Raw genomic sequence first — 26,080 nt, forward strand, 5'->3', positions numbered from 1 at the left:
GTCCAGCAGGGCTCTGGGGTCTCACGAGCTCCCCAAATGGGATCTTTAAAGGATATTTCTTGGAACATGGTAACAAGTGGCAGGTTTTATCAACAACAAAACATTGGCGATCTGCAAAAAGCTTTTAAACTTGCTCTATCATTAACTACCCAGCTCTGAAGAGATGTCAGCATCACAGTAAATGTATAAATCACAATCCAGTCTCTTGGTCTCTATTGAGAGCCCATAGTCTGACATTCTCTTCCCATCTCAGACTGACCTGGCTGCTATAATGCAGTGGCTGGGGCGAGATGAGGGTGACTGAGTCGTGCTATCCATCTGACAAGGTCCATCGGGGTTGACAGCAATGACAAGTCCCCAGAAGAACTGTAATAACAACAACCAGAAGGAATGAACCATGCAGAAATTGTGTCTAAGGGAGACAAATGTTGTTTGAAAGGATCTTTTTCTAGAGATACTTATTTTTTTCCTCTTCTAAGAGTTCAGCATACTAACAGCAAATAACCTGCTGCTGTCCCCAGAAAATAGGCGTACAGAGGGAAGCTGGTCTTGTGAAGATGCTGCAGACAGTCTTCCTTTTGAATAAGGACTAAAGCAACTTTTCCTTAGATGTTGCAGAACGAAGTCTTCTTTCACAGTCCTAGTTTTGGGACAGTCACCAAACCTTGCATCTCCAGCCAGCCCTGGAAGGCAAACCACCAATCGCTGCACCGAGGTCACATGAAGCCATGTTTAAAAATGATGAATGAGATTGGTGGATTCAGCTTCTCATTTCTCGTGGTTGTACTTTCACAAACGGATCTCAATTTCAGTGGTTGACTGGCAAACCAAGAGCAAATAATTCAGCAGGGGGAAAGACAGAGACCAGCACCCAAAGCGGTGCCTCTTTACTGCATACACCTTGACGGTGACATGAAGGACCCCGCTGGGCATGCTCTGCTCTGCAAGGTGACAACACCTCCAGAGGCAGTCACTGAATAGTTCAAGGTGCCAGAACCAGTTCACCTCATCTAAATGGATATTAAAATGTAGGGAAAAACAGCTAAAGGAGGCAGGGAAAGGGGAAAAAAAAACAGCTGCTCACAGACAAATGGCACGGGAGCTCACAGGGCAGCTCTGGGGACAGTGCGGTACCAGAAGGTCCAGCTGAACTCCAGACCAGAGGAGAGATGAAATACGGTCAGGAGGCTCGTTAGGTGCAGTCCACCCCATTACAGTGCTCACCCTGCTCAGGAAAGTCCTGTGTGTGGTTTTTCTCGGTGCGCTTAAAAGCAAGTGAAACTTGACTTCAAGAACTGTTGTTATTTTTGCCTTATGCAGTTTTTCTGGTTTGGTTCTCAGCCATTAGAACAGGCAGATATATGGGCTTTTACCTTTATTACACAAATTCCACAGTATCTTTTCATCTGGTATGCATTATTGTGGGGATATATATGAAGTACCATGTCCATTTAAAGTGCTGTAAGAAAGCTGTTTGAACTCTCATTCCATTCCTATGTGTCTTTACACAATTAAAACCAGTTGATGGTTCCATTTAGAAAAAATAAGTGACAATGTAAGCAATGTGCTTTTTGTTCTAAACAAATTAGCCACTGTTCAGATAAAAGACAGTTGTGTTTTTGTTTACCTCAGTTTCTTGAAGACAGAAGGCTAGGTGATCAAACTCCGTGTTTCTCTCTTTTTCTGTTTCCCTGTGATCTCTTTTTACTCCCTCCAGAAATTCTGAGTACAAGGTATTTGCTGACACTCAACCAAATTCAACAGGGGAGGGAGGCCCCAAAGACACTGTGATAATTAGTGAAAACAGGAAGGTGAGGAGAGACTTAAATATTCTGAATAACGATGAGGCTGTGGCCAGATCTCAGCAGAAAACCTAAATGGAGACGAGATCTTACAAATCACCTCAAATGCAAACAGAAGCTTCAGCTCCAGCTGACGCCCGCCCAGACACCGAAGTCAGTGCGAGCCCATTGCAAAAGCCACGTTTTGTGAGTCTCAGTGCTGAGACTAGGTTTAACATTTTGGATGACCGTGGATTGGCTTCAAATCACCTCCAGTTGACATGACATGTTGCTTCTACTGTTTTCTTCTTCTACAGCAAGGGGAGCCCAGAGCAGAGCACCACAGCTCAGCTGACCCACTGCAACCATCCCGGCTGCCACAATGAGAAATGAAATCCTGCAGAGGAAGGAGAACGCTGTTTTCTGTCTAGGGGCTGGGGCACAAGAGCTGTGAAACGCTGGAGCCCATCTGTGTGACACAAACATACCATCTGTTACAGAATGCATATGTGCTGTACTATACGTATAGAATTTCATTGACCAAGTAGGTAATACAAAAAGGTCTCATTGCTTTAAATGTTTTCTCCTTAAAACAGCAGTGAAAAGCAACCTACAGTTTTGAAAAAAAATCTCTTCTACTCACCTCTCCTGTGCCCATGTATCACAGTATCTGTTACTGATCCTGCACTACCTCTGCAGAACTTCATCTGCTCAGGGCACAGGATAAACGGATTGATATCCTTATTTTCCTCTCTTTGTACTTCCACATCACCCAAACCTCATGCTGAATGCAGCATTATCTACTTGGCTGGAGATTCTTCTACAGCAATTTTCACAAGTGAATCTTGTATGTATTTGTGATGCTATTCTGGAAGAAGGAAAAGCTATTATCCTCTTATGTGCAAAAAGCCAACTGTAATGCTGAAATAGTCAAAATTTTCTCAAAATGTGGATGCTCAATTTGAAATGCTCTGGGCTTAATACTCAGCATTTTTGTAAGACTTCTGTCTCAATGCACGCTCAGCACATCAGTAAGTCTGATCTGGGTCTTAAGTTGCACACAGAAAAGCTACATGCACGATGACTCTCCTGAGAAAATCTGTCTTACAGGATGCCTCTGGAAGAAACCAGCACAGAGGGAACGGTGGTTTTCTGCTTGCATTTTCTGCCTTTTCCACTGCAAGGCCTTTTAATGCTGCAAGAGGCAACGCAGGTGCCCTACACACCTTCCTTCCCACCTGTTCTGTTGGTTCCCCTGGCCCAAGTCATCCCATACACTGAACATGCAAGACTCTATGATCACACACCAACAAGTAGCTACAAGAGCAGAGAAAGTTATGAAACACGATGTGATAGCAGCGGGGCAAACATCCCCAGCCCCTCTCTCCCATTCAGCTCTACGGGCTCAATCCTACAGAGTCCGCTCACAGTCCTCCCCCTCGGAGGTGAACAGGGTTTCTCTCCTCTAACCTGCCACCCTTGTGCAGACTTTTCTCCCATTATCAAAACTGTCTGAGATGAGTGGATAAGCAGTATCTTTCTCCTGCGTAATAAGCCTGAACTGAGGTTGACCAGGCAGCTTCAGCTGCAGCACCTGAAATCTCTGGGAAGCATCGGAAAACCCCTTTCCCGTTTTAACCCCCAGTACAGCCTTGTCTCCTGCCAGCTCCCAAGATCACTGCTCACTACTGGAAGATCTCACCCTCCTCGCCTCCTCCCGTTACTGCCCAAAAAGACAATTTTCAGCCGAGTGCCTTTTCTGAAGGGTGCGAGAAGAGAGCTGGCTCCCCTAACGATGAGGGTCGGACACTCCAGAATCAGCAGCAGCAGCAACAAGAATTGCAGTTTCCAGTCTCTGAAGTCTTCACCATGAGCATTGTCAGAGCAAATTTACTTTTCAGATACTCTGGCTGCCAAAATTTTAAACCACATCCTATAGAGCTTGTGCAATTTTCACAAGCTTATAATTTAATCAAATTTGACGATTCTCGCATGGACAGCAAAAGGTATGTTCAAGCTGCCAGCACCCCTCCCATCTCCAGCAACCCACTTGCCAAACAATACATCCCTGCTTCAAAGGAGGAAAGCTGGAAGGTTATCAATGAAAAGTAAATTGTAAGACTCTGACATGAGCAAAACAATGTAATTTCCTCCCCCTCTGTTTTTGCTAAAATTTGCCAAAATAATTCAGCCTTAGGCAGAATCTCAGCATGGAAGAAGACCAAACAACACAGTCTGATAAAGATATGAGCAACTACAACAAAGTTTTATACAATGGGAAACATTAGGCAACCATGACTACAGGCATTGCCGCCAGCTCCGCCTATATAGTAAACGAGTGATATTTTAACATCACTATTAACCCCCCCTGCAAAACTACAAGCGAGTCTGTAACATGAGTCATAATATCCTGGGCATATACTTTGATTGCAAAGTTGATGAAAGCACCCGTCCCCGAACCTGTGTGTGAAAACGGTGGATGAATTAATCCAAACATGCAGGAGCTTGTGACACCGATGCCTGAGCCTGCACATTTGCATCCGCAGTTGTGAGACTTGCACGACACGATGCAACAGCACAGAGACTTGGCTGCCAGCTTTTGCTGCCTGTACTTTGTCACACGCAGGGAAGAGAGAACAATAATCGCTAGCAGTTCTTATTTTAGGACTGATCTTTCTGGACTACGTGTATATCCACAGAACAACGTAAAATTCACAACGTGAATAAGTGAGCAAAGAGAGACTCATCTGTTTCGCACGTGCATGTTGCTAACACAGCAACTGCTCAATGGCATCATCTTCCCTGCTCGAGATGCTAACAGATGTCTGTGTGTGCTGCAGACATGCGGTTTAAGCAAATAATAAATGAATTTATGAATCCCACTGTTGGCAACTTGCGGAGATCCTCCACGTGCAGGATTGCTCTGGTACTTGCATGCGGGCAGCAGATTGGCTGCCTGGTGGTGTTGCCTGCAAAGGGCCACAATTCCTGACCTCCAAATCTTCCACTTCACAACTGCTCTCAGTCTCACCACTGGAAGTCTACCTCAGTCCAGATGAGCAATCAGAATAATTAATCAGGCCGCTTTCTCCAGTAGCAAGGAAGAGGGCTTTCCCAAGCAGCTATTTCCCAACACTAACTTTGCAAATCTACCCCCAGGGTTTATTCTCTGGGAAAAGTTCGGGAACAGGTTGGGACAAAGAAATATCTGCGTATTTCCTTGACACCAGGAGATCAGGAAGCATGTCTGTGAGCGGTTGTCCCTGTGATCAGGAACAAGAATCTTCATTTACTGTTGGAAATGCACCCCAAACACCTTTCAGGTATATTATTTGCTGCTGCAAGCTGAGGAGACACAGGCCCACAACAGCTCTCGGGACACTGCTCACAGAGACACAGGCTTCATTTTTGGGAAGAACGCCATTGCTGAGGAAGACTTCTGTCTCCCTGGTGATTTAGGGTAAGTTCATGGAGTGACAGAACTCTAACACTGACCTTCACTGAAAATGTGGTAAGAATCCAGAAGAGTGAATATATCCCCAGAATGGTGCCTGCTCAGCTGCTAATCTTAGAGAGGTGTTTCCGTCAGTCCTAAAGAGGACCAAGGACTGTGATTTGATCAGAGGAGAGGATGTGTTGGTGATCATCAGACCTTACAAAATCTTTTCTGATCCTGATCAATGCCACTTTCCCAAGTGATGAAGACTAGCAGGCCAAGGTCACCGTGTGGCTGAAATTCAGCCCAGGAGGGCTGGTTGAACAGCGATAATAAAGACATCTCTTCAAACACAAGCCTGAAACGTGTGGAACTTTTAGTTCTAGAGCAAGAAAAGATTTTGACCCAGTTTCAGATTTTAAGTCCATCTCCTAAACAAAAGCAGCTGAAGTTTAATTGAGCCAATTCTGCAGATCATTACGCTGCTATTACACAATTCCTTCTAATCCCTGAAGTGTGGAAGATGTGCCAACGCCAACCCAGGCACATCTTTGTCATTTCAGCCGGACTTCCACCCTTTCCACTAAAGATTTCATTCTGCTAAAACATTCTTGACACATGCCAAACACTAAAATCTCCCAAATATTTATTGTAATTTCTTTGGCCACGCTATCACAAGTGCCTAAATTCCTCTTCTCAGTTGGAGAGCTATCTAGACCAGAGGTCTCCAAATCTTTCAGCCTAATAAACATCACAAAGGCTCATGAGCCCCTACAAGTAGCAAGGGAGAGATTGTTTGTGCCACAAAAGGAACAAAAATGACCAGCCATCCCCTGCTGGTTATTCTCTTCCCTAAGAACTTGGTCTAATCCCCTCCACCCTACGGCCCTTCAAAAACAATGTGCCAAGGAAAGGGAGCAACTGCTACGCATACTGATTGCCCTCAGCTTGGACGTGGCTCCTGGAGGACCACAGCCAGCTGCTGAGACGCTCTGCTAAGGCAGAAGGTTGCTTGCCATCCCTCTGTGTTAGGGACTGCCCAAAGAAACCGCCAGGCTGGTTGCAGCTCTCCTGGGTTCATGTAACAGCAGAACTCTTCCCACAAGCTCTTTGGGACTCCAAAGCCCAGCAGACAAAAGGGTCCCGCAGCCACTCTCGGCCCCTGAGCCAGCCTGAGAAGCAACTCAGGTTTGTCCAGTCAGCCTGGGGTGAAGGCAGAGGATACACCCCAAGGAGCACAATTCTCTCTCTTCCAATGTTCAGTGTTCTAACACAGCACCTTTAGGTGAGGAGGTACACGAGCAAGAGTCCAAGGTACTAAGGGAAAGGAGGAAGATGTGCCAGAAACACGGGGCTATGGCAGCTCTCAAAGCTGCCCCTGTGTGCTCCAGCACACCAGGGCCAACCCTGGAAGTACTGGTGTCTCTAAAAGAAGTCCCAGTTGAGAAGGTAACATTATAAACCTATAAAATAAGGTTTTACTGCTGCTGACTAGTCGGGACATGCAGAACATGTTGCAGGGAACATAGCATGATTTTATTAGCAAACACAAAGCCATTCAAACAGAGTGGCCCAAATGGGGTGGGTTGAATTAAGAGAACAATAGCAGTTCATCAGATGGCCCTTTCTTTCACATATGTCTTCAACTTACTAAGCTAGCAAATACTTAGAGCAACTTGGAAATACATTTTCATCTGAAGAGCCTCACATTATTAACACATTTGATTAAATTCAAAATAATTGAGAACGTAACCTATTCCTGATGCTGTTCATTAAATGACTAAATCTAAACCACCAGCGCTCACCAGTCTCCCCCTCTTTGGGAAACTCACTTGCGATCAAGTGACTATGTGCCCGATTTGGCCCAAGCCAGCACTTTGCAGCTTTACTGAGACTAAATGGGACGCTTTCAGCACCAAACACAACGTGGCCTCACTGCCTGAGCACGTGGGTCACAGGAGAGCCGTGGACCCCTCAAGTTATCCGGGGGAAGATGTTCTCAGGCTCAGACCAATCTGAAAGGAAAACAAAAACCGTGTTGCGTCAGAGGCTAATGCTAACCACCTTTCAAATTTGATCATGGATTCCAGCTCCCCAAATAACAATAGACAGCAAAGAGGAAAAAATGGAAACTGCTGCTTGGGGAAGCTTGCCACGATGTGCTGGCTGGAAATGTGCTGGGACTAAACCGTGCTGCAGCCAGGCTGGGCTCAGCACGCCATGGAGCCCACAGCAAAGGCAGGGCTGGCTCCCCAAAACGGAGCGCCTTCCTCCCCGTCTCATCTCCAGCTCCCCTCACAGTGCCTGGCCAATGGATCCAGGCACAGTATTTATGCTGCTCACTCATCCCAGGGTGGGAGGGATGAGAAGAGATGAGCAGAGGAGACGGGACAGCATGGAGATGGCCTTGGGAAGGAGAGACTTCAAAAGGCACACAGCAGGCTCCGGCTTTGCACGTTCTGGCAATGGGCACCCCTGTAGTGACTTTAGGATCTAGAGTTGCCCCACTCTTGTTTTATGCCTAATAATTTTTCAAGGCTTTGCTTTGCAAAACAACCAGGTAGGTGAGCAGAGATGATGATGCTTTAAAGCTAGCATGAGGAACAGCCTGCTACTGTTCACGGCTTAAATTACAGATTTGCCACAGGACACCAGCACAAATGATAAAACAGCAGCACCCTGGCTTAACCTTTGTCAGAGAACTCCTAATCTTCTCCACGATTAGACTTTTGTTCTTCTTAACTGCCAGCCCAAGGGCCACCTAGACTGCAGGGGGCCAGGCCCACAGACACAAATTAATTACATCAGCTGTAATTCACACCTCTGGATGTTTTTGAAGTGACTTGTTAAGTGCTTTTGCATAAGACAGTTGGGCAAAGAAACCCCACTAGTAGTGTATCACATTGACATACAGATTTCTGTTCTGGAAGGAGCACTACACAGATTAAACCCTAATATGCCAACGAGTGTGCATTCAAGCAGATGCAGTTCATTTCAGCGCTGGTCTGATTGTCTATCAACTCACAGAGTTCAGCCAGACACCTCCAGGACCTGCAACAGCAGCAATAAAACAGCTGTAACGTGGGCTCAGCTCCCCATCTCATCAATCCGCACCCCTTTCCCTCACACGGGCTCAGACACTGCCCAGCTGCCCCTGACCACCATCCAGCCACAGCAAAAGGGAGCTGAAACATCCCTAAGGAAGATGCTGTTCCCCGAGGGCTGGAAAATCCCCCGTCCTAACACAAATCATAATGTTCCCCTTGTAGTCCAGCGAGCAGGGGGGTCTCCAAACACCACCGCTGTGCAAGCAATAAATGAGAAGTGTTTCGGCTACAGCAACCTTTGCAATATGACCTTGAGAGAAGCAACGCAGTGCTGCCAGCGAGCCTCTGGAGAGCAACCGAGCTCGGCATTGCCGCTGTGTCCAGCAGCGACAGACCTGCAGGTCAGACACGGCCAGGTAACTGCACAGGCGTTCCTGGTGCTCAGCATCCCGCAGGGAAGCTTTGAAAGATTTATTCAATCTGAAACTGGTGCTGCACAGCTTTCAAGGGAGAAGGATAAACTCATTTTCCTTTAATTCACTGTAAAGAAATTGCAGAGCAGCCTAGCTTGCCCGGAGGAGGACAACTGCTCATGGCACAGGATGATGGTCACAGCAAGGAGACCCAGCCGTGTCTGAGCAGCCGGCACTGCCGAAGCCATGCAGATCCCAACCCTGAACCCAGGCAGCAAGTGTTCAAAGGGAAATCTCCATGCTTCAGTCCTCGCCTTCTCCTTCAGCATGGGGACTACAGAGAGATAACACCACCAGCAGCTTAACGATGGATGGGCAAAACCTTTTCATGTATCAGATGATCAGCACCCGGAGCCTAATCTCATCCTGCCAGAATGGCACATCAGAAATGCAGGGGCATTGGAGACAATGCCTCACCATTTCTGCAAGGTTAGTATTCCTACAGCAACCACCCGCTGCACAAGAACAACTTGCAAGACAATCAGAAAACTAAAAAAACCCTCAACACAAAGGACTAATTACTTAAGATAAAAACACCACTTAAGTCCCCAACAATTTCCCCTGACCCTTTGGTTCACGGTAGTTCTCTGAATAAAAACGTGAGCTATTTACCCAGGGTGGGATTTTCATGAAGGCCTGTAGGTGTGTCAAGGCAAGGTCAGGAAGGAGAGAGTTGTTTTTTATTTATTTATTTTTTAAAGCCAACAGCTACAGTTTGGAAAAACTAGCAAGCGAGCTTTCAGACCCTCAGATTACCCTCCTAGTCTGCAAGAGAAGCAAGAAACTGAAAGTCAAACACAGGCTGAGAACAAATGTTCCAAGTTAAATATGCTAATCAATTAGATAATTGGAGTGAAAATGCTGCCCGGTGCCTCTGAAGAGGCCGGGAGAGGTTAGCAGGAGGGATGTGGCAAAGCTGTGGAGAGGACAGCTGTACTCAGCTGAGCACTGAGGTGGTGAAGCACTAAGATATGTTAGAAAAAAGACCTTTTCTTGAATTCAAGATTTTTAGGATGAAGCAGAGAAGCGCAGCTCCCAGGCCCATCTTCAGAGGCAGCTTCTGGGCCTCCACCACGAATCAGAGACGCTTCTCAGCACTCACCCCCAGAAACACAGAGTTTGCAACCTGGAGCAACACCCAGTGGGTCCCCACAGCCTACACCCTCCAGACCTTCCAAAAGCAAGCTGCTTTAGACGGCAGGGTTTCTCTGGAACAGCAAAGCCCTCCATGTGTGCAGGGATCCTACACCAAGCCTGAGCAAGGAGGGCGACCACAGCTCCCCTGGCGTGGGCCACTGCAGCCAGAACAACACCACGGTTCCACACAAGGCCAAACTCTTTCTTTGCATCGCCTGGAAAGAATCCCAGCAATGTCAACGACGGCAGGCTCCCTGCCTGCCATCTCCCCTGGATTTTCAGTGCGGCTCCTCCACGCTGCGGAATGCCAGCCCCATAGCTCGCACGAGCGACTTATTTCAAACAGTTTCAGCCCATGTCGTTTTGCGCCGAGGTAGAGTTGAGCGTGAAGAAAGCGTTCGTTAACTCTGTTTTACTCGGCAAGTGGAACAAATTTCATCACCCCCTACAAGTCCATTCTGTTTTCTATTTATACCGCAGCCATTTGGTGCAGGAGTCAGAAGCAGCAGGAACAGGTGATGTAATGCACTGTACAAACAGCATTCTGTTCATACAGTGGGAAAATAAAGTGCATTCTCTTGGTTTCTTTGATCATGTTTAAAACAATCAGATTAGAAGTCACAGATAACCCAATACATGCTGGAGATGAAAGGACTCTGGAGAAATAAATCACCCAAAGTTAGATATTAAGCAAGATTTCTCTCTCAACAATCAACTTATCTGCGGAGAGAGGAGGAATGACCATGTGGTTTCAAAATCCTGCCAGGCATTTTATTTATTTTTATAATACCATAAAGCTACTCCACCCACTTTTTCAGAATGAACATTGCATTACACAACACATCAAAGGGACTTTATGGCCTAAATTAAGCAATAAAATAGTTGAGATTGTGCGTTATGCTGAAAATTGGCCGGCGCCTGGTGCCTGGTGAGATGGGAGGTGAACCCCATGTGTTCAGAACACCTGAAGAAAGCTCGGGGCAGCATGGCCTGAGGTATCAAAGTGTGTGGCACTTGCATTTAATAGACCAAAGTGGAGTTCAAGGCCCTCAGTGTTGGTTGTAACCCTCTCTTGCCCAGGGGACGGTATCAGCCCAAGGCACGGGATATCGGTGCTGGCATGAAGAGCTGTTGCATTATCATGATATGGTCCTTTATGCCCACGAACTTTAAGGTTTGGTTTATATGCAAAGCTTTGTCAGAAGCTCTGGGCTTTATGGATGCGGTTCCCCACCTTTGACAGCAAGCCATGCCTTGGGAAAAGGGAACGGGAAAACCCAGGGGAAAGCACTGTCAGGTCTGCAGCACTGCCCATCTCCTGCCTCTCCCACCTTGATCAAAATTGCACAAAATTTAGAATAAATTGAAGCCCCTCTTGAAATGCTTTCTGGCTTGTATGCATTTTAAATTGAAACATAACCAGAAGACGGGATATGTAAGAGTGGTGTGTTGGTGCTAAGTGTTTATTTTCCAGCTCTGCCTCATGTCCTTACACAGAAAGGTGAGAAACGAGAGGCTATCGAGAGGAGAAAGTTGGCCGGTCCATCACTCCAGAGCAGAACAGAGGCCAAGTTTCTACTGAAGCAGCTCAGAAGACACAAGAAAAGCCAACTTGCAATAAGAGATGAGCTGGCAGGTCCCACACACCCCGGTGTGTGTGCGTCCTTCCCTTCTCGCTTTCGAAACAGGGTTTAAAAAAAAAAAATTTAAAAAAAAAGATTTAATTAATTTGGTCTCTATCATGATTTTCTGCAGCCTGACTCATTGCGTTTGATCTCCCAAGGCTGGTGAGAGGTGTTTGAGCCTGCCCTCGAGCCCCCGGCGCTCCAGCCCAGCACCAACAATGACTAGACAGACCTATCAATAGAGTCACTGTTGGGCGAACTGACTCACCGCCCTCCCCGAGAACTGTTCGGCACCGGTGCTCCATCAAAAGAGCAAAAATAAAACCAAATAATTCTATGTTTGCAGAGAGCCAGTTTAGCAAGAAGAGGGTTTTTATTTTAAGGTTTTGTTTTTAGGAGGTTTCTCCAAAGGAAGCTTGCGTTGCTGCTTTGGGGTGGCAGAATCAGCCAGCTGCTCCTAGAGGACCCTTAAGCAGCTCTTGCTTTTAAGTCATGCTCAAAAGGCACAGTGAGGAGGGTATTTAAACCTACAGAGTACGCGTAAGGAAAACACATGTACAGAAAAATTCTGGAAACCCCCAGGAATGGGAGCAGAGCTGCTCATAAACCAGCCTGTCTTGGCACAGCATCACCCAGGGCTGCAGTGGGGAATGACAGGGCTTTTCCTTTTCCCTTGATGTCTCTCCATCCCCCAAACGCCAAATGTAAAACCACAGACTGGCTGTGTCAACCCACGTTACATCTTCCTCCAGCACTCCCCAGAGCTGCACTTGGGCTCAGTACAGCCAAGCTCAGGTGGAGATCCAGAAGGGGGGAACGTACCCCGCCTGACACTTCCATCACTGCTGTAAAACACAAAAAATACTCAGAACTACAACAAAGAATTCTCCAGTAACGTCTGAGTTCACTTAACTAACAATGTTTAATGCCCCAGCAAGGACAGATGGGGCTTGGGAAAACAATGACAATGAAAGCTTCAGCATAAATGAGCACGACACGAACCCAGGGAGATGCAAGTTCACAGGTAGACCTTGGCCATGCAGTGCAACCCCCAACCAGTCACCCCCGCATCGCAGACCCACGTTCCCAGCCCACACCAGCACGGGACGTGAGGACCAACTCCCTGTGCAGACATGTCAGACTGCAATAAGACACACTCTTAGTCTGAAGTAGATCCCATGCCATTCAAGACCTATTCTCTGTTCTGCATTCAGGTAACAGCACACACCAATGAGAACTGGGATCCTCTGTACCAATCAACTCCCTTCAGGCTGCCAGGCTTTAATTAACTGATTTCTCTATGGTATTCATGAACATCAGCAAGCTCTACCGCATCTTTTGATTAACTGCATTTAAGAAATTAATTCCAATTCAGCCTCTTCCTCCTGAAACTTCACGCAATACATCAGAATGAAGAGATGCCACCACCTTGCTAAGATGACGGTATCTATTTCAGGAGTGTTTTAGGAAAGCGCAAGCCAGACTTGTACACAACAAGACATAAAGATGGTATATAAGGCTTCCAGGTTCTTTGAAGGTCTCCAGGACTTTACAGGAGAGACCAGTCCCAGTACAAACAAGTCACCTGATGCAATTTTAAGTCATGGTGGAGTCGCCAAACTTATCTCAATCAGACACTCTTGATTTCCTGTTTGCGGCATCGACAAATAAAAAGCTCTACATTACAGGTAATTATACTTCACAGAGGACAACAATTAAGAAATAGCCAATTACATTTTACAAGCTCAGGATAATCAAAACCTTCCTCAACTATCTAGAGTTGCAATAAGCACTTAGAAATGGCAACTCCCAACAAATTGCAGGTAATTTAGAGCAATTTACACAGATGACATATTTCCCTATCTGTGCTTAAAACCTTCAAACGCTGTTCTGAAAAATATTGCAGGAATTCCTGGAATGTATCACTGCTGATTTCTAAAAACAGTGCATTGCCCATTCCCACCTTTACCGGCCTCAGAGGTGAGGTGCAGGACCTCTGATCACCACGCTGCAAAGAGAAATCCACAAGCAGAATAGATTTTCAGATCAGATATTTGAAAGCATGGGAGGATCTTAATGTGCACACGAACAAAAAACAACAACAACATCATTATTTCTGTTGTTTGAAAAATATGCTTAATTTCAATTCTGCAAAATTTGATTTAAGCCTTATAGCTTTTAAAGGAACAGTCACCTGCTTTGTTTGTAAGCCAACGCCGCAGCTCCCGTGCAGTCAATGCATGAGAACCAGGATCAAACAGCAAATTAAAAACCATTACATGATTGAGAGAAAAAGAAACACACCTTTCTCGCTTTTGAAGCCTAACCTTTTAGATGGGAGATTTAAAACCAGGAGAGATGGACAAGGATATGATCTAGTGTAGATGGCCGTTACAGTATGGCAGTTTCCTCTCTCACTTTCAATGCATTTTTGGGGGACGGAAAAAATGCCTCTCCTTGCTCATGTGGCTTGGGTTGCTGGAATTGCACTTTTATCTTAGAGCAGGGCTCTCATATTGTATTTCATGATACCTTTCAGTGATGGCTCCCCATCTCCTGGCCACCAGTCCAGCTGCTAGTGCCATTACTTCAGCTGCATGAGCATAAGAATTTCTGCAGGGCTCACTGTTGCATAAAAGCTAATGAAGTCCTTCAGACATGCATGTGACAGAGGATCTGCTTGGCAGTTACAGACTAAAATCACAAAGGTATTGACTGGAAGTGATCTCAGAAGGAGCAGAGTAGTCCAACCTCCAGCTTGAAGTAGGACTACTGTCAACAATAGGTAAGGTGGCCATAGCTGAGGTACTTACTAAGAATATGAATATTTTAAGAAATCTGGTGAGAGAAGTAGAATTATTATCACCTACGGTGAGATACTGGAACAGTCTTTATGGTTCTTTCTTCATAGGGACCACAGGAAGAGCAAGGAGGAAAGATTAACTCAAGCCAACAACAAGCTAGAAAGAGCCTGGGACAAGTTTTAACACACTTCTCTCCAAGAAATGGCACACACCTGTTTTGTCTATATGGAAAGCCAGAGATAAGAGGGACAGTAAAGGGCTAACAAGGCAGTCCCGCAGGACTCAGAGGGCACTCAGACTTTAAACAGCTCACAGGGCCAGCAGGTCCCCAGCCAACACGGGGCTGCACCATCTGCTCTCTTCTCTATTTCAGCCCCTCCAGCCCAGATCGATGCGGGTCACGGACTGCAGGTGGTATTTCCCCTCCTTCCCACAGCACTGCTGCTCTGATGCTCCCCATCTCCACGCTTTCCCCAGCACCTGAGAAGGATTTCCCACCCCTGAAATCCTGCTCTGTTTCCAAAGTCATGCTCAAAATAGAATACGGAGGGAACTGATGCACCAAGTGCTAGGAGAGCGAGAGGTGAAATCCAGCAGCCCAGCACAAACATAAACCATGGCTGTAACATCAGCTGGGGAGGGGGACTTGGTGCAGAAAGGTCCCCTGTATGAAAGGGAAAGCTTGTGAAAATCTTTTTAATGCCCAAAGGGGTTCACTGTTTAATGCACAGTTTAGACCTGAAACACAAACAGCTGACCCTAGAAATGAGGAAAAATTTCTTTTTGAATTCTATCTCCACCATAACCGCATTGGCAACAATATGGTTAGAAAGAGAGCTCACTACTATACTCCAGGACTGTCTTACTTGTCCGCTATGCCAAACACAGATTAACCTGGTGTTATAAATCCCCTTCACACGCTGCTGTGGCTCAGGACTGAACGGAATCCCATTTGACAAACCTGCCTGTTTGATTAACTTACTAACTACATGAGTTAGATAATTTCAGATGCTTGCTCTTACAATCCCAAATTTGCCTACTTGGCATATCAATGTATGTATGTTCAATTTCAAAGGAAAAACTATTTTCAAAATTCAAATTTTCAAGGAAGCACATTTTTCTTCCCTGCTAATTGTCTCCTGTGGCTTGACAACATCTTTGTGGACAATAGGTGTTCCTGCCACTACTGTCCCATCTGGAACGAGAGGTTTGGCTCCAGTCCCACCCTCTTTCTTCAGCTCAAGCTTCCAGGATGATTTCCAAATCTGGGAAGTGAGAGAATTATGCTACTCCCTGCCACCCGAGGCAACACGCTACACCCAAGTCCACAGTCCAAGATGGGCTACCTGGGAGGGTTTCTGATGTTGCTGGTGCCAAGCCACAGGCGGCAATTAACAAAGAAAAAGGGTTGCTCACAGCTTGACTGCTGGCAATGTGGTTGATGGCACCAGACAGAAGAACCTGCATGAGGTGAGAAAGGCAGCAATCCATGCAGAGCTGACTCAGGGCGTCACCATCGGGGACCTGAACCCTGGCGACCTTGCTGAGCCCCAGCAACTGCTGCCTCTCAAGTGTAGCCTGCCATTGGGGAGGCAAATGAGTGAGCTGCAGGAAGCATCCACACTTCTGAGCATGTGGAAGGACTGCAAGGCCAGCACTTTCACTGCAAAATAGGTGGGACATCAGCTCACTCGCTACAGCTCCAACAAGGCACCTCTCCCAGGCTGAGAGCGCCCAAGTCAGTATTTGCAAGGGTCTCGAGAGGAGCCCTAGCACTGCATCAAGAAAGGAAAACAGATCAACATGGGGTCAGCCAACACTTCTGCCAAGACTGCTGTAGGATCAGAAAAGCCTCCATGAGCTCTCGACTAAAGCTGCAGGTAGCAGGGCTCAGCAGGAGACGGACTAGAACATGCGCTGGGGTTTCTGCCTTCCTCAAATTTGCTCATCTCTTCCACCCAAGCAGTGCGATGGAGCAGTGGAGCTTGACTGATGATCTGTCCCAGGGACTGGGGACACCCTGCTAACATCTGGGTCCAAGACCCTTCCCCTCCTCTCCCTGCTCCACCGTCATGAAGCAAAGCGAGAGGCAGCTCAGGTGCCCGTGCCCGTCACTCTGAGCCTGGTGGCACTGGAAGGCGCTGGCTGCTCGGCGGTGACTGTGCCGCAGTGCCGCTGCTCTCCCGGCTGCGGGGGCCAGAGCTGAGCCCTGCGCGGATGCTTCTCTGGGCCAGTGAGCCGGGCAGCACTGTGTTAGCATAAAAACAACAGCATCATACAGTTTTCAGCCTGTTCAGTGTAGCACATTTCCACCCTCTTGGCAATTACAGAGAGAAGCGTGTGAAAAATGCCCCTCTCACAGCGCGGGCTAACTTCTCCTGAATCTACAGGGCTGAAAATAAAAATACTGAGTTTTGCCCAGTTGGGCAGGAAGCAACAGCACCTGCAACAACACGGCACAAGGAAAAGCACCGTATCTTCCAACACTGCTAAAATCAGATGTGGCCAGTCTGCTGCATCCTAGAGAGACCACCCAAAGGACCTTCCCTCCCTTCTTCCCTGGGCCACCACAATCCATACAACAGACACTACTGGGGAGACATATTAACAGAACAGAGAGCAGACACAGCCCATAGCTTGCCTGCTGTGGGGACACAAAGCCGCTCCACAGCCACCTCTCCTCGTATCATCCAGCTGTTACAGTCTTTGCCACCTAAATATACAGAGAGCAAATCTGCATAAAACAGTTATTAAAATGGTGTGAGCCTCAGCACCCTGCCTGTCCCAGTGCCAGCCACTGCCACGACTGGTTCCAGCTCACCGGTCAGAACTCTGCAGATGGAACGGCCAGCACAGACAAAGGTGCTGGGGTTACCTTTGAAGGGATTTAGATTTGGAGCACTCAACACCGACAAACTGCTGAGACAGGCATTTACTCAGGTGTATAAACATCATGGACGGCAAACAGCCTTGCAAGAATTCTCCTCCAAAGCTTAAGAATAAATTCAACACATTTTTAAATAATTACGGATGAATCATTCAGAAAAAAACCTTTCTACATTTTATCTTCAGTAGCTGACACTGATCGTGCAGCTGTTCTGTTTTTAATATAACTACATATTCCCACCTACTTGCACACTTGTTGTGTAGCACAGCACTTCAGGTATTACTAGCAGAAAACCTAAAGCAAAGGCTGACATTTCCCTTTGGCCTTTAGAAGTGACAGAACAGTTAACACAAAACTTAATTTATTTGAGATGGGAGGGGGAAAGAGAGGCCGCAAGTTCATTTCCCTTAGAAGCCCAATGGTCCCCACCCAGAAACGGCACACAAAAGAATACTGCCTTTTAAACTGGTAGGTTAGGTCTGAGACCAGAGCGAAGGTTTGTCAACCACGACAAGCTACGGCTTGTTTAACAGTCAACCGGAGGGTTGAAAAGTCTAATAAAACCAAAGGGCCTTCCATAACAAAGCTGCTGCCACTTAAGGAGAACATTCACACCCATTCAGTAGTGTTTTTTCAAACATGCAAAGGTATTTGGAGCCACTGAAGTGGGCAAAGACACACCAAAACACAGCAGCTAGAAAATGAAGCTGGAAAAAACTGAAGCAAGCAATAAGGGACAGAGAACAGTGAGAGCAGCGAACCAGGGGAAGAGATAACAAAAATGCTGCACGACCTCCCATCACTTGGATGCCTTTCTAAAGTAGCCACTTCGGCCTGACTACCAGTTGTTGCACAAGAGTCAGTGGGTGAAGCTGCAAGACCTGTTATCTCCAGGATTACCAAGTTTTTCCCAAGCCCACTCGGAAAGCTTCCTCTCTGCAGGAGGAAGGTTTGTGGATGGGTTTTAGCAGGTTCCTCCAGCCTCTCACTCACCGCTCATGGCCACTGGGATGCTCGACTTTCCCAAATGCCTCCAGCCCGGCTGGGATTTCCCAAATGCCTCCAGCCCGGCTCTTTTCCCAGCACTCAAATCACCCCCAGGTCACAAACTTCACTGCATGTTCCTGGAGCGGAAAACCTAGGGAGCCGTGACAAATCCTGCACTCCAGTGACACATCCACCCATCCTTTGCTGCCCATTTCCATCGTGTTTCAAGCTCATCTATTTTTACCAGCGTTGGTACATCTTGAAGAAAAGAGGCTCAAGCGAGCCTTTTCAAAGCACCTTTTCCCAAGAGAGGAAAACAAAGTTTCCCAAATGCACAGATGTTCAAAGACACTATAAATATAAATACTTCCACAACAAAGAAAGCGGCTTCTGCCGTTTCTGGAAGAGCCTTGGATCAAGCAACAAAGGACTCGGGGTGATGGTCTTAGTCCAGCGCTAGCAGACCAGCAGAAGACACCTGCTGCACACACCTGAGGTTGCCAGTGCACCCAACGGCTTTCTCTCGTGGCTTCCCTCAAGATGCAACATTTTTCATTTCCTAAGAAATAAATGTTATGACAGTCACATGGACTGAATTAAAAGTACAAAGACAAGGCTTCTTAGCCAAAGACACCAACATTTATTAAAAAAAAAAAATTAAAAAATACATGCCCTGTGGAAATCCAATCTGGATAGGGCTGTAAGAGAGCAAGAAGGTTCCAAGGTCACGTTTTACAGTCTTTTGAAGCAGGAATGAAGCCAACATCCGACGGAGACATTTTGTGCTGCAATCTGGACAGAGCTTCCCTTTCTTCAGCACGCTGCAAATGTTACAGTGGAAGAACTTGCTGTCTTTGCTCGGGCACTCTTATTTATACACAATAAAGCTCTTGTGCAGGAGATCAAGGCTGTATTTCATTGATTTGACATGATGGTTAACCTGTGAACTTTGCCCCTGCTAATAGAATAATTTCTATCTGTTGATTCCTCTTTTGGGATCCTTGTTGGGTACCGGCCACTTCAGCCCAGCTCTCATTTGCATGTCTGGTGCCAAATGGCTTTACAGCTCTTATTTCTGCAGGGCACAGCCAGGACAAAGTCAATCAAACCCAGTAGCTACAGCTGGAGGTGGAGTCACCTCTCTTCCAGGATCCTACATGTAATTTCCAGGAGCTCTTGGCTCTGATTTGCACTTTGCTTGTGAAAGCTTGGAGAGATCCTCAGCTACCAAACGATCGATCCCACGGGAATACCTGTGTGGGACCGAGGTCCTAAAGCAACTGCCTGGACCAGGTTGGGAGCAACGGCAGAACAAGGAAGCCCCTCTTCCAGATAAATCCCACCCAGTCCAGAAAGCTGATTGCCAGACAAGGAAAAGATCAAAATTTATGACTGAAAATGGTAAATCTGCTGAACACGGTTTTCCAGCAGACCTAAACCACTCTAAATGTGGTCTGCTGAAAAAAAGGCAATCCCACCTTCCCACTCCTACCGTTCTCCTTCCTCCAGCACCAGAATTTCTACGAATACACCCTGGAGATGACAAAACCCCTAAACCTGCAGAAAACAGGAAAATAAAAATGGAGAGAGGGAGAGGGCTGAGACTCTCCAGCCTACAACAGAACGGGGAATACGTGGGGGTTGGACGGCCAAAGGAAGAATAAAACCAGTATCTTCTGGTCATTAGCCGGGGGACTAACACGAGGTCCTGGTGCTAACCAGTAGGTCTCACTGGGTATTTCAATGATGTTTTTTCTTCCAGCTATAGTTTTCCCTCCCTCTGCTGTTTTTCATCAGGATAGATAAAAGCTACTGATCTATTATCTGTTTAGATCAGCTAAAGACCTTCTAAAAGCTGGTACTTTAAGGACAGATTGTATCTCAGGGGCCACAGGACCAAAAAATTCCACGTCTTACCACAAAAGTGTACTCTAGTCTTCAAAGGCAAAATCCAATTTCCACATGGGTTTTATAGAATTTGGATAATCTGACTTAAAACTGCAACGGTTCTACTTAAACTCATCACTGCCTTACAACAGTGAACAACACAGACCAGGGCTGCAAGTAATGATGGGTTTGCTTTTGCATGCAAGCGTGACCTGCTACAATTGAATTTCTGAGCATGACTTCAGGCAAAGCCGCTCGCTCTGGCACATGGTGGAGGAGAACAAGAAGATGTGTGTCTCCAGAAGAGTCCTGAAGTGCTCAGAGCTGGGTATTCAGGGCTGTACCAGCAAAAGGGCATCTTTGCCCCAAGGAACACAGACAGGCTGCAGCCCCCCAAGCTGCTCACACCTGAGCCACGTGCATACTGCAGCGGTAGGAAAAGAATGAGCCTCTTAAGAAATAAAGAGCCCCAAAACCAGCTGCACCGCTGGGGATGGTGTATCTCCATGAGGGTCATCTTTGTAGAGTCCACAGCTGCACTTCCAAATGAAGCGGGTGGTAATTAGCCAATTGCTGGCATTAGGATGGATGGTGTCAGACCTGGTTTATAGCTGATACGCTCAAAAGCACAGCTGTCCTCTGGTGTTGTTCCACCTCCAAGTCACCTCCTTGAAGCCAGCAGCAGAGCAAGTTGGCAACAAGGCACCAAGGACAACCGGGATGGCAAACGGCTGCTCACGCTGCCAGGAGTGGCCAGGCAGGGCAAACTGCTGCTCTTCACCAAGCGTCACATCTTTTCAGAAAGATGCCCAGAATTATATCCACCAGCAATTTGACTTTTTAATCATTTCAATTACTGTGACTAAAACCCTTCAATCGGAACAAAACCGGGGAAAATAACCCCTCTCCTTCTGAAATAGCCTGCCTAGCTTAACAGACCATACCAAATCATGAAGGTTTTTGCTTTTCTGGTCTTCACATATTTCATTTAACGCAGATAATTAACCTCAGTTTCTAATTTCAAATCCTCCACATAAGGAAGTGAAGTGATTGAATACATTCACTGACAGATGGAAAATTAAAATATTACTACAGCTTCTGCATGTGGCTCAAAAGACAGGGCCTTGCAAAAGATCTTTCTTCTTTTATTTGACTGATTAACTGTAATTTGCTTAATGGATTTAAGGATGAGCCTAATAATCCAATGATATTTCCAGGAATCTATTTAGGATAACAGCACCTTCGTTCTGAGTGTTTTTCAAACACGATGATTTTCCGCGCTACACATACAGCTGCTTCTGAAACCAGATTTCTCTCCTGATTCTAATAAAACCAGGCACGTAATTATTTTGCATGGACAGTGACTGCCTGGCTGACCTTGCACCACGCAGCCACGGTGCTGTAACTTCTTGGAGCACCTTCTGAAGCCCCAAACCTTGGGATGACCCACGGCTACAGGATGCTCGGGCAGCAGCATCCCAGCGGGCAGCGGGGACGTCTCGCATGGCTTGGGAAGCCAACAGCTCTACCCAAACATGAGGCCAGCGTGTGTTCTCCCAACACCCCCACAGCCTTCTCAGTCCCTTTTCCACCAAGAAAACCTGGTGTAACAGGATTTCACAGTCTGTCTCAATAGTTAATAAATCCAGGATCTAACAGACTATTAAAGGAAAACATCCAAGAGGCAGTCATTTTTAAAACATCCAATGGTAACTAATTATTCAAGGGATTAGTCCATTATAGCGACAACAAAGAAACTCTTAAAACATAAAGCCAAGCTGAAGCTGAAGGGCAGATCAAACCCAAGGTGCACCCACCCTGTGCCCACCCTGTCCAGCACCCCAGGATCGGTTCAGCTTCCACGCAGCCTTTTAGCACCCATTTCTTTCTGAATCTAGGCAGACCCCAAACCAGTCGGACCTCCAACCTCGTTCTCAAACACAGATTCGGGCCGTCACCATAACTGCACATCCAAGTAGGAGCACAGCCAACGCTGGACCAGCCGGGTCATGGTTCTGTCTGACTCAGCTGTGAAGCCCCCCAAGGATGGAAAACCCCTCCCTTCTGCTGACCTGTACCACACCCCCCATGAAGAACTTCCCCCCCTTCCAACCTGAACCTTCCCAGCACCAAAAAGAGGAGGATAAAACTCCCCTTCAGTGCATTTAATTTAAAAGACCATATAACCAAAATCAAACTCAATCACAACAAAATAAGGTAGCTGTTTGCTGGAGAAAGGGAGAAAATGCTATTCATTTACCAAAGAGAGTGCTAAAAGCTCAACTACCTGTCTTTAAAAAGAAGCCAAAGCACTGATCCATAACCAAACAACAAATACACCACTTCTTCATCTTGATTTGTGTAAAGGCAAAGCTATGGGCACAAAAGGTATTCTTCAAATAAAATCCATTTTAAAACTTGGCAAACACAAGTATAAATACTTTACACTGTTAATATAAGCATTTCCATGCAGAAGTTTCATCAACTTAACAATGTATTTTAAAAAGCTGGCATAAGTTCTGTGCAAAAACACCATCAGTCTTTGTCTTGTATATCTTACAGTGCTGGAGTCACTAAATTACCACTTAGAGCCATTAGCATCAGACCCCACCTCCCTGTTAGAGTCAGTAACTTCTCTCAAGAACAATGCAGAACCAAAACTATTCTTTTGCAATTTATTTTCTTTAAAATTGGAAATAGCAGCTGCTCTGCACAGGCTACAAATAGGGTTGTATTGATTGCAAGTGACATTATGGGCCTAGTAATTTTAATTCAAGCTAAGCATCCAAAACTTTTCTTTCTGCCTTTATGTACGGGTATAACATTCAGTAGCTGCTTTTTTTCCAGCAAACAAGCTCTCATGAAGCTCGAACAGCCCAACTCCAAGACGCACATGCTGCATTTCCAGTTAAAAGAAGCATCGGTAACACAGGAATACATCCCTTAAATTTTCTAAGCACAGACTGCTCCTGCATCAGTGTTCGTGAATTTGCATCCCCAGTTTTCCACTCATTCGGTACAATTAACACTGATTCCTTCACCACACAGTCTTGAGTCAGAAGTCTGCAATTTAATATTCAATTATGAACAAAGCAGCAACCTCAAAATTAGGTCTGCCAACTAAATTTCTGCTTCTTCCTGATGCAGGCCCAGCTTCTGGCCACCAGATCATTTGTGCTGCTCAAGCAACAGACATCCCACATCTTTCTTGAACCACCCCATGCTCTTCCTCTCCGCATTATGGTTCGTCATGGCATTGTCTCAGACTAGAGGCTGTCACATCCCTCTAAAAGCTCCTTCAGATGATTCTCCACTTGGAGAACCACGTCTTGAACCACTTGAACTACCAACATTTGGGAAACACCGTGAGCTTATTCAGCTCAGCGCTGTGGAAATCAAAGCTCGGATCATGTAGACAGCTTCCTTTAAGAAAAAAAACAAACCACATGTATATCAAAGGCCCTGTTGGGAAATTTTGTCCATCTGTGCCTAGCAGTTCTACCACAATACGCCCCAACGTCCAACAACTGGACATCTCAGCCAGCACCACGTGTCCTCTCATCGCCATCCTCAGGTGTCCTTTTCAATGCGTTCATGACATGGGTCAAACCCCAAAACTGGCAGAGGCAGCCTCCATCTCACAGCTTGCTGGTCCTTCAGAAGAGATGAAGGCGAAGCTGCTCACAGGGAACAGCGTACACGCTTCTTCCTTTCCACCACGGGAAGAAAGCAAAGGCAACAGCTGTGAGTGCTGGAGCTCAATGCTTTGGGAGCAGGAGGGGAGCTAAAGAGATGGCAGAAGAAACCCACCCCATCAACAGACACAACGGCAACCTGACACTTGCACCGCCAAACACCAAATTTCCAGCATTTTAAAACGGGCATTTTCCTGGAGCGCAGGGCGGTTCTCAGGCACAGGTTTAATTTCTGCTCTTCAGATTCGAGGAACGCCGTCCCAGTGTGTCAGAAGAAGGTTAATGAACGATTTAGCCGCCCTCACAACCACGTTAGTGTCACTTTCGGAAGCTGCGAGTTAATGCCCGAGATCTTCGGGGGTTGCCCTCTTTGAAGTTCACTGATCCATAACCAATGTCCAATTAATTTGCAGGAGCCTAACTATAATGACTATTGGCCTTTTCCTACGCATACAAAAACACAGTGGGTAACAGCGATGCTTTTGGCTTCGGGATATTCTCAAATACACACGCACATGTGCAGACCTTCAAAATATCCAACACTAATAATTGGTTCTCTTCTGCCATTTGAGGAATCTTTTACGTTTGCTCTCCCGAGAGCAAGAGCTACCAAATCAAGATTTATGAACTTTCTGCTGCAAAAAATTTGGAGCTGATTGAAGATGCTCATTTGCTAACAGAGAAATACTTCTATCGCATTTGCTCAGATTCCTCTTTATTTGGGGTTTCCATGGAAGCCAAGGAATAGAAGCTCAATCTTGGGAAGATTAAACAGGCCCTCAGATATAATGCAAAACAGCTTCTTTCAACATTCTCTCAAGAACAGAAACAAAAAATTCTCCTACACGTATGTCAAAAAAAAAAAAGGTTGTGGAAATGTTCAAAATAAATTGGGACCCAGCCTTTCAAATGCTGCATCCCGCTATTGCTTCTTGCTGCAAGCCGCTCCACCAGCTTCCAGCACGCTTACTCAGGTGAGAAAGTAAATGAACAAAATAAGTCTGCAGGATAAAGACACTACAGCTTAAAAAACACCTTATTCAAGACAGCTATAGCTATATAACATCTGGGAAGTTAATTCAACCACAAGGTCTTACACAAAGAGGAACAATCACCTCATAAATTAGTATCTCAGCAGATTTTTTAGAATAAAAAATGCAGAGATTACACAGTTCAGCAGCATCTTCCATGGTGATGCTCTGGATGCTACTAGAGCTGACATAACAACATTTAAAGAATAAATCACTTATCCTCAGTTACTCCAGGCTGAGAAATGACTCCTGCGCTGGTGAGAACAGTCAACATTTCCGTGCCTCCCTACTCAACAGGTCAACGGAGCTGCAGTAGCCACAATGACAGGCTGTTGGACACTACAAATTAATAGCAACGCATTTTTTCTGACCTCCACCCCCCAGGTAAAAACATATTTAATGTTGTTCCAATTTCATAAGAAAATGCCCAAGACTGAGGAATACCACATTAAAATGCTTCTGTTTCTCAGGACATTTCTTAACCATTTTAAAATCTGGCACAGATGTATTCAGATAATGGATAAAGTGCATTTTTTTCTGAAGCTGGAGCTGAGAAGCACAGTGTTGCGTGCAGGTTTTTGCTACCTGCTCCAGTAAGGAAACTAAATACAGCCAAACCTCAGGTTATTTTCAATCTTAAAGCCACTGTCACTTAAATAAAAAGTTACTTAAATCATAGACTTTTCTAACTTTGCTTATGGTGAGTACCTGATCGCTCAGTGAAAACCCACTGCAAGAAACATTAAAGTTTTTTATTAACTCCACAGGAAGGTCCCAGGATCCTGGGATTTTGTTTTTCCGACTTCTGATTAAAACAGCAGGGAGTCCACATGAATTTTCCCTCTTTTTCTTTTTTTTTTTTTTAATCAAGTTTCACACACAACATCCCCCTCCTCAAAATCTAAAACGAACAAGAATCAAACCAAACACATTTTGCCAGCTAAAAGGAGCCGGGACCTTGTGCAGGGTGGGATGCGTTTCCAGCTGCCGGCCTAAAGGGACGGTCAAGGGAGATTAAACACAGAAATGTTTTTCATAAGGCACGCGGCTTTGAAGAGGACAGTTCAGCTACTTCATTTCGTAATCTTCACAAAGCGTCAGGTTTTAGCCTAAGTAGGTCTTAAAACAAGGAGATTTTATTTAAAAAAAAAAAAAAAAAGAAAAAAGTAGGAATGTGTTCTGGCTGGGTTCTGTTGATTCAGCAAGGGTTAGACACACACACGCTTATTGATCCCAGAGAGCTCCCTGCTAAGTTAATTGTCTGGAATTTTAACTGAGCTCTCAGCAAGT

General features: G+C 45.9%; 1 protein-coding gene across 1 annotated transcript in view; it reads right to left on the bottom strand.

Annotated features, from left to right (window-relative positions):
* The window catches only part of AXIN1 (axin 1), a 69,761-nt gene that overhangs the window by 39,615 nt on the left and 4,066 nt on the right, over positions 1 to 26,080 (bottom strand). The gene's annotated exons all lie outside the window — the stretch shown is intronic.

This window comes from Patagioenas fasciata, chromosome 15 (assembly GCF_037038585.1).
Source record: "Patagioenas fasciata isolate bPatFas1 chromosome 15, bPatFas1.hap1, whole genome shotgun sequence".
Taxonomy (NCBI): domain Eukaryota; kingdom Metazoa; phylum Chordata; class Aves; order Columbiformes; family Columbidae; genus Patagioenas; species Patagioenas fasciata.